A 12,758-nucleotide genomic window follows, 5' to 3' on the forward strand; every position below is an offset into this window, starting at 1 on the left:
TTGAGTCATCCCAGCCAGAACTATGTGAGTGAGTAATAACTTCCAGGTTATTCTAACCTCCAGCCATTTAGATTCTCCCATTTGAGGCCCCAGATTTCATGCAGCAGAAATAAGCCATACCTTTTATGTTCTGTCTGAATTCCTGATCTAAGAATCTGTGAGCTTAATTAAATGGTTGTTTTCTGTGTTATAAAGTGTTAACATGTGTTTTTTTTTTAATGCAGAAGCAGATAGCTGGAAGAATGAGTATTGTTACTATCATTCTGTTTTACAGATGAAGAAATTGAGTTTCAGAAAGATTAAGCAACTTGATCCAGGTCCCATAGGTAGTCAATGGTGGAGCCAATATCTGCACCCAGGTCTGGCTAATTGAAGAGTGTGTTCTCTTCCAGTTATCCTAGATGCCTCCTACTGAGTTAGGCCCCTTGACAAAACCTCCCAAGCCTCCCATCACTGTTCTTCAATCTGGAGACCCTCCTTGGCCAATCTAGAGTTCAATGACTAAGTTGTGGTTAGAAAAACAGGCTTTATGAAACATTTGATTCACATTCTTTTCAAATTATTGAAAGACATTCACTCTGCAATCAGTTCTTTCCTGATTTTATTTTCTCTTCCACACCCCCAGGCAGGAGCCAGATACTTCTGCCAAGCCTGACAGATCTGCTCCTCCTTTCCCCGTACGACCCAGTGCACAAATACCCACTGGCCCCCGTTAAATCCCAATCAGGCTTGGAGAGCTGATTCAGCCCCCTCCCTGCCTCCCGGGAAGAGTTAGGGATGAGCAGATCACTTATTGGAGTAATTCTGGGAGCTGAGGCAGAGCCATGGTTGGAAGCCACCCACTAACTAGAAACCCAGGACATCAATCAACTAAACTGATTTTTCCGCTGCTGCAGCCATTTAAACAGTTATCTTTGCTTGGGGCTTTGTCCAAAGTTACTCAACCAGTGGGTTCCTGGGTGATAAGTCACCGCAGCCTCATTCCACTGTCTCTGTGTCCTGGGGCTGCCTCTTTACTCACTTCTCAAGAGGGGTTGAAGTTCATTTGTTGCACTCTAAAAAGAAGAGAGCCTGCACTGCTTGCGCACAAGCTCTGGTTATAGCAGGAAGATGAAAAAGGAGCCTGAAGTCTGTTGGGATATCAATTTAGTACTTGTCATTTGATGTCCTGCTGAGGCAGGGGGAGAAATGTTTCATATTCATTTCATAATGCCCCCTGCTGGTGTCCTTTCCCAACTGTGACAGATGCCTAATCAAGTTTAGGGGGAGCAGGGGACAGTGGCAGTTGGGGGGCAGGGTGGCTTACAAGCCAGGTGTGGGGAGAGGGGAGCCTTTAGCCGTACCAACCACTTTTCCTCATTTTACACGTGGGGAAACTGAAGCCAGAAAGAAAAGTGTGATTTACTCAAGGTTGTGATTTACTGAAAGTCTATTTTAAGTTGAGAACTAGTCTCTCTGTGGCTAGAACTTTTCTCTAGGACCCAAGAGTGCCAGCACATAGTAAGTGCCTCTGATTGGCAGCATAGTGTGAAATCTGGAGGTCCTGGTTTTGAATCCAAGCTCTACCACTTAATAGCTGTCATGAGAAGGTAGTTCTCTGAGCCTCAGATTTCTCATCTGTAAAATAAGGGTAACAAGACAAGGAGTAAAACAGAATTTTGTAAGAATTTCTTCACACAGCCATTCAAAAACTAATGAGTATCTGCCATGTGCCAGGCACCGTGCTGGGTACTTGGAATATAACAGTGCATAGGACATGGCAGTACCTGTTCTCTTTGAGGGTGGTAATCTAGTGAGAAAATTAGATGACATATTAGATGGCAAACACACAGCAGAAATTCAACAACTGTTGGAAAACATTTTCCCTTTGATTCTCCCCACTTTTCAAATATCAAGAAGTTTGGGGCATTGGCCCAGCTGTATCAGTCTAGGAATGTTGATGACTTGAAAAGTTTAAGTGATTTGAAGGTCAAGACCACATAAATCTTTATATTCTCCAGTGTGCCTGGCTCCAGGATGTGGTTGGTAAATATTTGTTTGGCTCCACAGATGCCCCAAGTTCTGGCTTCCTCTGCCTTCCCGGCTGCCAGCAGATTGCTGTCCGTGGTGCTGAAAAGCAAATTCCTGCTTCTCGGCATGAGGCAGCGCAGGTGCTGAGGCTGAAAATGGAGCCCAGGGGAAGTGAGTAGAGAAGGGAAGAATGAGCCAGCTTTTCACTGGCTAATAGTGACAGCTTCATTTTGCCGTATCTTAGAATTCAAAGCTGGTGGGTTTTTTTTTTCCCCCAGCTGTCCCCACTTGGCATTTCTTGCTAGCTGGAAACACAGCAGAGATAGGTGTTCTTAATAACCAGGGTGATAATCTCTACAATAGGGAAGGTACTAGGAGCCCATAGCCTGATAAAGCCCTATTTGAAAATATTGTTGAAAATTGGTGGACCCTTTTTCCAGCTTCTTCCTGAGTGAGGAAAAGGCATCAGTCATAGATGCTTCCCCCAGCTGATCTCATCCATGTCTGTCCCCTAAGAATGTGGCCAGATCTGAGTTAGAACTGGCTATGGGGAAACCAGAGAGAGGCAGGGCCTGAGATTGACAGTCTGGAGTTGGGTGAGTGTTACACTGGCAAGAATTCATTTTGACCAGTATTTCATGTGACAATATGTTTGTTCACTAATTCATTCATTCTATAAATATTTATAGAATGGCACTGTTATAGGAGTTCCAGATACAATCAGGCACACGAAAGATAAGATCTCTGGCTTCCCAGAACTTACATTCCAGTAGGCAAGACATGAAATAAACAAATATACAAAGGAATGTGTAGTACAGTTTCAGGCAAGAGGATAGATAATGACAGGGAATGCTCTTTTAGGTAAGATGATCATGGGAGACCTCTTTGAGGAGGTGCCATTTGAGTATAGATGTGAACTAATTGAGATAATAAGACATATAAATACTGGGGAAGGGCAGTGTGCTAGGCAGCAGACACAAAAAGAGCAAAAGGGAGGCGGGAACAAGATGGATGTCCAAGGAACAGCAAAGAGGCCAGTTCGGATGGAGCAGATTTATCAAAAAGGACATTAGAAAAGGTTGGATAAACACACAGAGACCAGATCTGTGTCTTGAGGAGGACAAAGCAAGATGCTCACAATAGAAGAAACACTTACAAAATGACAGTTACTACTGCACATGCCATGGATAAACCACAACGCTCTGGATGCCACCAGGGACACTAGGATAATTAGACTCCTCGTCTTTACAGATCTCACCATGTCTAAAGATCTAATTAATGGAGGCTAGTGGTAGTTAGCGATGTAATATTTATTCAGCCAACATTTTCTGGGTACCTACTGCTTACCCAAAGATCATTGTTTAATATAAGTCTTTGGTCTAGGAGCTGAGGAGAAGAGGAAATGAGTCCCTGGATGGAACCAGACTGTCTAAAGGCAAGTAAGAAGCTCCAGAGAGCAGAAGGCCTGGCAAAGCCACTTCCCTCTGATTCCTGTCTGCTCTCCAGTAGAGCCTCTTGAGAGACAAGAACAAGACTGGACTAGAGTAGGCTACACCTCAGAAACAAGTGCTTTAGAATCACCCCCACCACTGAGGCTCAGTAAACAGAGGAAAGCAATGTGGGCTACTTCCTGCCAGACAGCATGGGGAAAGGGACATGTATTCCAGGCATCTTTGCTAAGAATTTCACTCAGTCTTCAAGTCAGCTCCGTGAGGTGGTTGGAGTTTCCTTATCATCCCCATAAGGAGACTCCCAAGTCCCCGAACAAAATCCTGCCAAACAAGATCCCCTTCTTCACTGGTCCTAGGTTGCAAAGAAATTTTATACACCTGGCTTTGTTGCCATAGTATCATCAGCATCTTTGAGATTTTGTCAGAATAATGTTTATTTATTTGACAAATGAGAAACTGAAGCTTGGAAAGTTTAAGCGACTTATCTAGGGTCACAGAGTGCTTAAGAGAAGAAATAGGACTCAGTTCCAAATCTGTCTGACCCCAAAGCCATTTGCAGTAATGATTTTTCCTTGGATCTCAAACATGGAGTTCACGTTTGGCTTTTTTTTTTTTTTTTTAAAAGCAATTCCCTGCGAAGCTAACTTTGATTATGGTAGCACCCAATATCTCTGCTTCTTCCATGGCACAATCTCATTCTTAATCTCTCCTAATCCCCCCAACTATGTTGGAAGGTAGTAGTGATGAGAATAGCTGGCACTTATTGAACACTGAGTGTGTAGTAGGCATTTTCCTAAGCATTATATATATATTAATTTATATTTGCAACCACCCTATGAGATAAGTGTCATTATTATTCCTATTTCACAGATAAGGAAATTAGAGGCCAGAGATATTAAGTAATTTGCCAAAGATCACACAGCTAGTCAGGGGCAGAACCAGGCACTCTGACTCTAGAGGCTTTACTCTTAATCATTGTTCTCTGTTTATAAAGCAGCCGTTACTCAGAGAGGCACGCTACTCGCCCAGTTATATATAGTCTGGAAATGATGATCAGACACGAGCTCAGGATCAAACTCCAGGATGTTCCCACTGCTCCACGCTGCCTTTCTCGATGGTGCAGCAGAAGAAAGGAGAGAAGCTGTTCTGAGACACCTCCATAGAGGCACAGAGTGATTTAACTCTGCCAAGCAGCCCCGTGGGGATTTTATTTAAATGACGATCTGCACTGCACAGTTGTCTGATAGTCCCTCCCACTTACTTTTCTCAAATGTGGAAACTATGTCGCTCCACGCACCCTTCCTAGCACGTAAATGCTTCACCAAAGAAGCTGAACTTTTCTGTAGGAATTTGGGGTGTTCAGAAAGCTCCTTCCTTAAGTGCCATTATTCCAGGGACTTGTAAGGATGACTCAGAGATGGAGAGGCTATAATGGAAAATTATTATTTTATCTGAGATGGTACCCAGGCTGAAGACTCAGAATTAGACTGATAAAGGGCATTCAACAAGAGTTATGGAGAGCCGTGAGCTGTTGCTGACCAGTTATTCAAAGGAAAGTCAGGAACAGGGCTTCTCAGCTACTCTTCCTGCAGCTTCCAGTATTCCTGGATGTGCCACAGAACTGGGGGTGTGAGATCTGTTTGTCGGAGGGTTTATTTGCATGCATGCTGCTGCGATTGCTCTGTGTGTGTGTGTGTGTATCAGTGTGTGTTTGGTGTGACACTGTACGTGAGCCTGAGGGTACTTGTGGGTCTCTGGGTATATATTTCTGAGGACCTTTATGAGGGGAGGAATCTACATGTTTCATTAGAAACTGATAGGTATAAGTGGGCTAGGATGATGGAAGGAGTTAAAGAGCATCTTTTGATGCTGCTATGATGTAGGAGAAGAAAAATGCAGGTTAAACCAGTATAAAATTTTTCAAATTTTTCATCTTGAACTGGGGTAGATGATCTACTATTAATAATAAAAATAGCAGTACAAAAGTGAATAATAGTATTGTAGAACTAGTCATACTATCTCCATTTAGAAAGTACTTACTCTATGCCCTTTTAGGTACATTAGCTGGGTTCTCATCACAATTCTGTGCCACCATTATGTCCATTTCATAGAGGAGGCCACTGGACTCAAGAAACTTGCCCAGGGCCATGCAGCTAGGAGAAGCACAGACAGCCCATCTGACTCCAGAGGCTGAACATTTTCCACCTGCATCACAACCCCCAGTCTAGCTAAGCCCCAGCCTGGGCAGGGTGAGCCCCAGAAGGTGAAGCAGAGGGCATTGAGGTGGCAGGCAGGACAGAGTGACAAAATGGGAACAACTAAGTTCTAGGTCCAGCTGGCCATGCAGTGGTTGTGAAGCCTTAAGACAGTAGCTCTGCCTCTCTGGACCTCGGTTTCCTCATAACTGCCCTGCTCTGTGTGGGCCACAGGGCGGGGGACTTTGTGGGCAGCTTCCACACCACCTGGTGAGTGTTGACCTGGTAAAAGGGCTCAGTGTGGGGGCAGAAGAGGAAACCTCTTTTATTTCCTTCCCACATGCAGTGGATATGTTTGCTTGGCTCTCAGCACCCAATCCCATGACCTCCCGCTTTTTGATCATGTACCTTTTCTGGACTGCAGAGATGAAAACTATTTTCCCCAGATTCCCTTGCAGCTAGGGTTCTGGGTGCAAATTACATCCTGACAATTACCTAGACTTGTGTGAGGCTGACACGATGGAATGAAATGGAGGCCGTCTTCCTGCTGCTTCTTCGAGCAAGAGCAGTCACGGGGGTGTGGGCTTTCTGCAGCAGCATCTCAGAGACCAGTGGTCCCAGCTTCTAGACTCCAGGATCATCATGTGGTGCTGAGCTCTTGAAGTCCCCACATGCAGGGATGGCATCCTGTTGGCCTGCTTTCTGACTGTGTGGCCGGTAGTCATGCAGTGCTCTGGGAGTCATTCCTGGAGGCCCAGTCTACTCCTCCAGCAGTGCCTGCCCCACTGCCCACCCCAGCCAACACCCTGAAAATTTCCCAGTTCTCTATATTAAATCTCTTTTTACTTATAGAAGCCTGAGGTGTCTCCTTCTTCTGCACTGAACCCTGACCGGTCACCATGACACACTCCTACTCAGTCTCTAAAACCCAGCCTCCATCTCCAGCTGCAGGATGACATCCATCATCAGTCAGGCTGACTTGGGTACCCCTCTTCTGTGATTCCACAGTCACCCCTATCTCCGACTTTCCTACATGGCACTGAAATTAGCTGTTTACTTTCTACCATCCCCACCAGACTGTGATCCCCAGAAGGCAGGGACTGGGTCTTCTCGGCCATGCAGCTGAGTGTTTAGCAGAGAACCTGGCCTGTGGCAGATACTCTGAGAGCATTTTGTGGAATGAATGCAGAACAGGTGGCAACCTGTCAGTTCGATAGGATTTAGGAGAAACTGTAAGATTCATAGATTGAGAAAAAAAGCAATTTAATCTCCCCCTGTGGCAAAAAAGAAACTCCCTTCCTATTAAGAGCTGTCATTAGGAGCGATGTGCCTCGTGGAGCTCGTGGGTGGTGGCAGGCGGCTCTCGGATTGAGGGTCTCCTTTCAGATCTAGTATCTGGGATCCCTCGGTGGATCTGTCCTCCTGCTGATGCCCAGGCTGCTGCTGAGGAATTTCAGAACTGATGGCTTTTGAGAAGCAGCTTGGTGAGTGCAAACAGCCCAGGCTTTTGAGGCAGACAGACTGGCTCTACCACTTACTGGCTGTGCAACATCGGGCAAGGGACTGCACTGCCCTGACTCAGGTTCCCCATCTGCAAAGTGGAGTTAATGACATCTACGTCCCAGGGGTGTTGGGAGGGGTCAGCGAGGTGGTTTGGGAGCAGTACCTACCACCTAGCAGGGATTTGATACATGGTTTTTCCCTTTTCCACTTGGTTAAAAACATTTCCCACCACTAACCTCTTGTTCAACTGTGGCTGAGGTCAATGTGGGCCCCGTGTGTGGTCGTGAACGTGAAGTCTATAGTTCAAGATTCAAAACACAACAGGGGCTTAGTCAACAGGTGTCCCTTCTTGCTACATGCGGGCTGGATTCTGGTTGGGGACCTGTTCCCAGGTGGCTGGGACTGACAGAGGAGCGTCCGGGAGAGGTAACACTGCACTCTGGAGTGAGACCTTGATGCAAGCCCTGGCTCCACCCCTTACCCGCTGTGGGGGGTCATTTCACCTCTCTGGGCCTCAGTTTCTTCATCTGCAGAGTGTAGCTTACAGCGCTCCCCTCCCAGGGCTCCTGAGAGCTTACGAAGGACCGTGCACACCCGTCCCGGCATCGCGCAGCGAACGCTGCCGTTTACGCACTTGCTGCTCTCCCGCCTTCGCTTGCCTCCGTGAGGCAGGAGTTCTCGGCATGCGCTTTGGGGGCAGAGTCACTCGAGCTTGGGTTGTCTTCCTCTTGAGAGCTGTGTGCTCTTAGCTGAGTCACTGCCTCCCTGAGTTCGGGTTCTTCCTCCGACTGAGTCAGGGAATAACAGCACCCACCTGCAGGGTCCACAAGGATTAAATGGGGTGACCCAAGGAGACGACTCAGCAGGGCGACGGGCGTCAAACCGATGTCGGACAACTATCAGCCGGAGCCAGAAAGGTCTGCCGCCAGCTGAGGCACACGGGAGAGGAGGGGACGTTTGGCCCTTTGGGGAACGATGTTCCCTCCAATTCCGGTTCACCGACTCAGCCGCTGGCATCTGTCTGCCCTCTTGGCTGAGAGAAGAAAACACTGCTTTCCCTCTGCTGCCTCATTGCTACTGGAGAGCTTTCCTCCACCAGGAAAACAGGCACCTTCCTCCCCAGGTCTTTCCTGCCCTCTCTGTTTTAACCATTTTCAAGGGTACAGTTTAGTGACATCGAGGACATTCAGAACATTGTGCAGCCATCATTGCAATTGATTTCCAGAACTTTTTCATCATCCATCCCCCCAAAAAACTCTGTGCCGTTTAAGCAATGTCACTATTTCCCTCCCTCCCAGCCCTTAGTAACTTCCGTTCTACTTTCTGTCACTATGAATTTGTCTACACTAAACACCTCTAAGTATAGAAGTGGAATTATACAATATCTGGCCTTTTTGTGACTGGCCTATTTCACTTAGCATAATGTCTCAAGTTTCATCCATGTGGTAGCAGGTGTCAGAACTTCATTCCTTTTTATGGCTGAACAATATGCTATTGTATGTATAGTCTACATTTTGTTTACCTACTTGGCTATTGATAGACACTGATTTGTTTTAACCCTTTGGATATTGTGAATAATGTTGCTATGAACATTGCTGTACAAGAATCTGAGTCCCTATTTTTGATTCTTTTGGGTATATACTTAGGAGCAGAATTGTTGGGCCGTATGGTGATTCTGTGTTTAACATTTTGAGGGGCCACCAACATTTTTTCCATAGCAGCTGTACCATTGTACATCCCCACCACAATGCAGGAGCGTTCCTATTTCTCCACATCCTTGACATTGGCTCTTTGAGGTGCATTTGGAGATCTTTGTTTGCTTGACAAACTCCTATTCATCCTTTAAAACCCACCTCAGATGTTACCCATTCAGAGAGGCCTTCCTAAACATTCCTTACAGTCTCAAACTTAATCACTGCTACTTCTGTATCCTTCATTGCTTTACTTTTGCACCTACCCTATAATTTTTTATGTCCTTCATATGTCCCCCCACTGGACTCTGAACTTGTAACAGCAATCAACTTGGATTTGAATCTGGGTCACCAGCATCAGAGCATTAAGAAATGCTCATGAACAGAATGGAAATGGTTGAGTAACTCACTTCTCCAGATCACTGGGCTCTAGATCCTCGTGGAGAACTATTCCCAGCCTCCAAATGCTCTTCAGATAAAGTGCTACACATACTTCACCTTGTGTTCAGGTCCCACAGCCATCATCCTCTCCTCTCCCCATCCCTGCCTTGTGCTCTGTGTTCCAGCCACAAAAGCGACTGGTAGTTCTTTTAGTCACTGACTCAACAAATGTTTACGGAGCACCTACTCTGTGCCAGGCACTGTTTTAGGTGCCAGGGACACAGCGAGTCAACAGTGTGCCTGCCTTCATCGTTTATATCCACTGGCGGGGACAGGCAGTGATCAGACAAACTGATACATCACTCAGCCAGAGACAAATGCTGTGAATATAATGGAGTTGGGCAAGGGGTCGGGATCGATGGGGTGAAGGGTGGGCAAGGGGCCTGATGAGGAAGTGACATTTAAGCCAAAACCTAGATGAAGGCAAGGGGTGTTCCAGATGGAAGACACAGCACATGCAAAGTCTGTGAAGCAGGAGTGTGTTTGGTGTGTCTGGGGAACAGCCGGGACGCAGGGCGGCTGCAGAGCAGTGAGCAGGCAGGAAGCAGGAAGCAAACGGTCGGCAGAGAACAGACCCTGCCAGTAAGGAGTGTGGATCTTATTCCAAGTAGGATGAAAACCACTGGAGTGTTTCAAACTGAGTTACATTTTTGAAACAATCTCTCTAGCTTCAGAGGAGCCAGTGGTAGGTACAGGCTAAAGCTGGAAGCAGGGACGGTCACCCCAGAGAGAAGTGATGGCAGCCAGCCCAGGGCAATGGAGCCATAAACTGTGAAGACATCTGATGACCTGGATTTGGGGCCAGAGAATCAGGGGCATCAAGGTGACTCCCCCACAACTCTCCTTGCCTCCAGGCCTTTGCCTCAGCTGTCCCCTCTGCCAGGTGCCCTTCCCTGCCTGTGCCTGGGCAACTCCTACTGGGGCATCAGCTCACCTGGCTCTCACTTCGCCAGGAAACCCTCCCTGACTCTCTCCACCGGGCTGGGTCAGGAGCCCCTCTTCAGTGTTTCCACGTTATTCTGGGTCTCCTATCCCTGCCCGCCTCATACCTCTAGGAACTGCCTGTCCCTACATCTGCCTCCCACCCCAGACCATGAGGACAAAGAGGGCAAAATTGTGTGCAGCACATTTCACTGCTAGGGCCAAGCACATTGTGACATTTCAAAATGAAACTCAGAGAGAGAGAGAGAGACTGGGCATTGCTACCCGTCAAGTACAGCTTCTGACTTTCCCTGTCCCTGTGGCGGCCACACACAGATGCGGCTCCTGCAACCAGCAGCCAGTGTGGGTCCCCTGAGTCACACGGGGCCCGTGTAGCATGAAGACCGGAAGCTGACCTGAGGGTGGGGACTAAATTCTGCTGGAATCTTCCCGAGTGACCCATGTCAGCTGCTCCTACCTCCCGATGCAACAGGTGGGTAGAGAGAATGCACGGAGCTTCGTGTATGAGACAGAACCGGGGCAGGGAGAGGCTGGGAGGTGATGCAGCTCGCAGATGGGACCAGCCTGGAGTCTGGTGGCCCGGCTTCCGGCGTGTTCTGCGGTTTTCTAGCTGCAGGACTTCGTGCAAGTGACAAACCTTCTCACCGCCTGTTCCTTGTCTTCACTGTAGAGCGGGGTGGGAATCGCATCTAATTAATTGCAGGGCTGTTGGGAAAAATCAAGCGCATTAATAGCTGTGAACCGTTTACAACAGGGCCCACCAGGTAGGACGGCCTTAAGAAATGCTGGCTTTCCTTTTCACTTCTCCTGTCTTCTGCCAAGTTCTTCCTTCTTCCCACCTACCGGAATGGTTTGAGTGCTGGTGGTTTCAAATACCTCCTGCTCTTCAGTCTTCGCTTTTGGTTCAAGGTCTGAATGAGAGATGTGAGCACTGAGGACGTGCGGGGAAGGGAGTGTGGCAAAGTTGGGGACAGTCTTGACCCCGCACGAGGCGAATGCCATCCCCCTGTCTTCAGATGACTCAGGAGCTCAGGGAGGCCAGATATCCACTGGTCACCACACAGGGAGGAAGCAGGATCATTTTGATTCAAGCCCAAATGAGCTTGTACCGACTCCGTGGTCTCCCATCCCACATGCTGCTGCCCTTGGGGCCCGCGAGCATCGATGCAGAGCACTGCATGGCCCAGGATGGGGTGAGCCTTATGACAAGCTCCTCCAGGACTAATGGAAAAAGCTGTTTCTGGCTTTGCCCTGTGTGTGTGTAAAGGATGTTGCACAAAGAAGGGAAAAGCAAATGAATGAACCATTTGCTCTTGAGGCTGACAACAGACTCCCAGGGTGAAGGATATGAAACATTAATGGCTTAAGGCAGGATTATCCACAGCATCTCTACCCTCTCTGTCTGTACTTCTCCTTGTGGTAAAGAAAGGCCCCTACTCCTCTATTGTAGTGCCTGCTGGCTTCCAGGAATGGGTAGCTCATCTCTCAGGGCCTTTGTCTATGCAAGGTTATTAGCAAGAGCTCATGGAGGTGGAGGTCAGGAGGAGGAGGTGAACAGTAAGGAGGACAGAGAGCCACGGGGGTGAGGATTTGGCTTCAGGGATAAAGAAGCTACCCGGGTTCCAGATCACCAGGTGACAGTCAACAGTCTGTAGCCAAGCCCTGTGGGTTGCCAGGCAGGGAGATGAGGTGCGGCCAAGCACTTGCTGAACCCAGGCCACGGCCATGGGACACTGGGGGTGGGACTCCTACCCAGGCACCTGGAGTCTTTGCATCTGCCTGTCAGATCCAAGGCACTGCCTGGGGAAAGGGACAAGGAGGAAAAGGGAGGCCAGACTGGGATCGCAAAGAGTCCTCTGTGGAAGGGAGGAGGGAGACTTCATCTCAGGGCTGGAGGGAGATGTGTGGGAGCTGAGCTTTGGGGCCGAGGGACTGGGTTCAATGCCTCCTCCATCCCTGTGTGCCTGGGGCCTCCTTGAACTTCAGCTGCCTAATGGGTTTGAGGATGCAGCATGACAGCCACCCCACATGCTTGCTTGTTGTGAAGATACAGTGAAACATACAGAAGTGTCTGAAACAGAGGAGGTGCCCTGCAAACGGCCCCTTCTGTCTTCCTGCTTGTAATGAACCAGGGGCAGAGAGAGGATGATGCCCCAGAGAACCCTGGTGCGTCAGAAAGGGAACACTGTGATTGTTCATCAGGACAGATGCTCACAGAGCACTCGTTACGTGCTGTTTTGCACATCCTCTCGTCTCACCCTCCCAAGAGCCCAGTGATCTGGATACCATTATCTCCATTTTACAGATGAGCAAACTGAGGCTTGGGTTGGAAATTTGCCTAAGGTCTCTGCCCTGGTGAGAGAGAGCTGGGAATCCAGTCCGCATCTAAATAGTACTAGGCACAGCCCTCTCCTACATTGTGCAGGTGGAGGGACAGTCCCAGAGGAGGAAGTTCCTGTCCCCACCCCCCAGGGCAGGCAGAGTCAAGGCTTCATGTCTAAGGAAGGATGAGGGAGTGAGCAGGA

Source organism: Camelus bactrianus, chromosome 19, assembly GCF_048773025.1.
Source record: "Camelus bactrianus isolate YW-2024 breed Bactrian camel chromosome 19, ASM4877302v1, whole genome shotgun sequence".
In the NCBI taxonomy this organism is placed as follows: Eukaryota; Metazoa; Chordata; class Mammalia; order Artiodactyla; family Camelidae; genus Camelus; species Camelus bactrianus.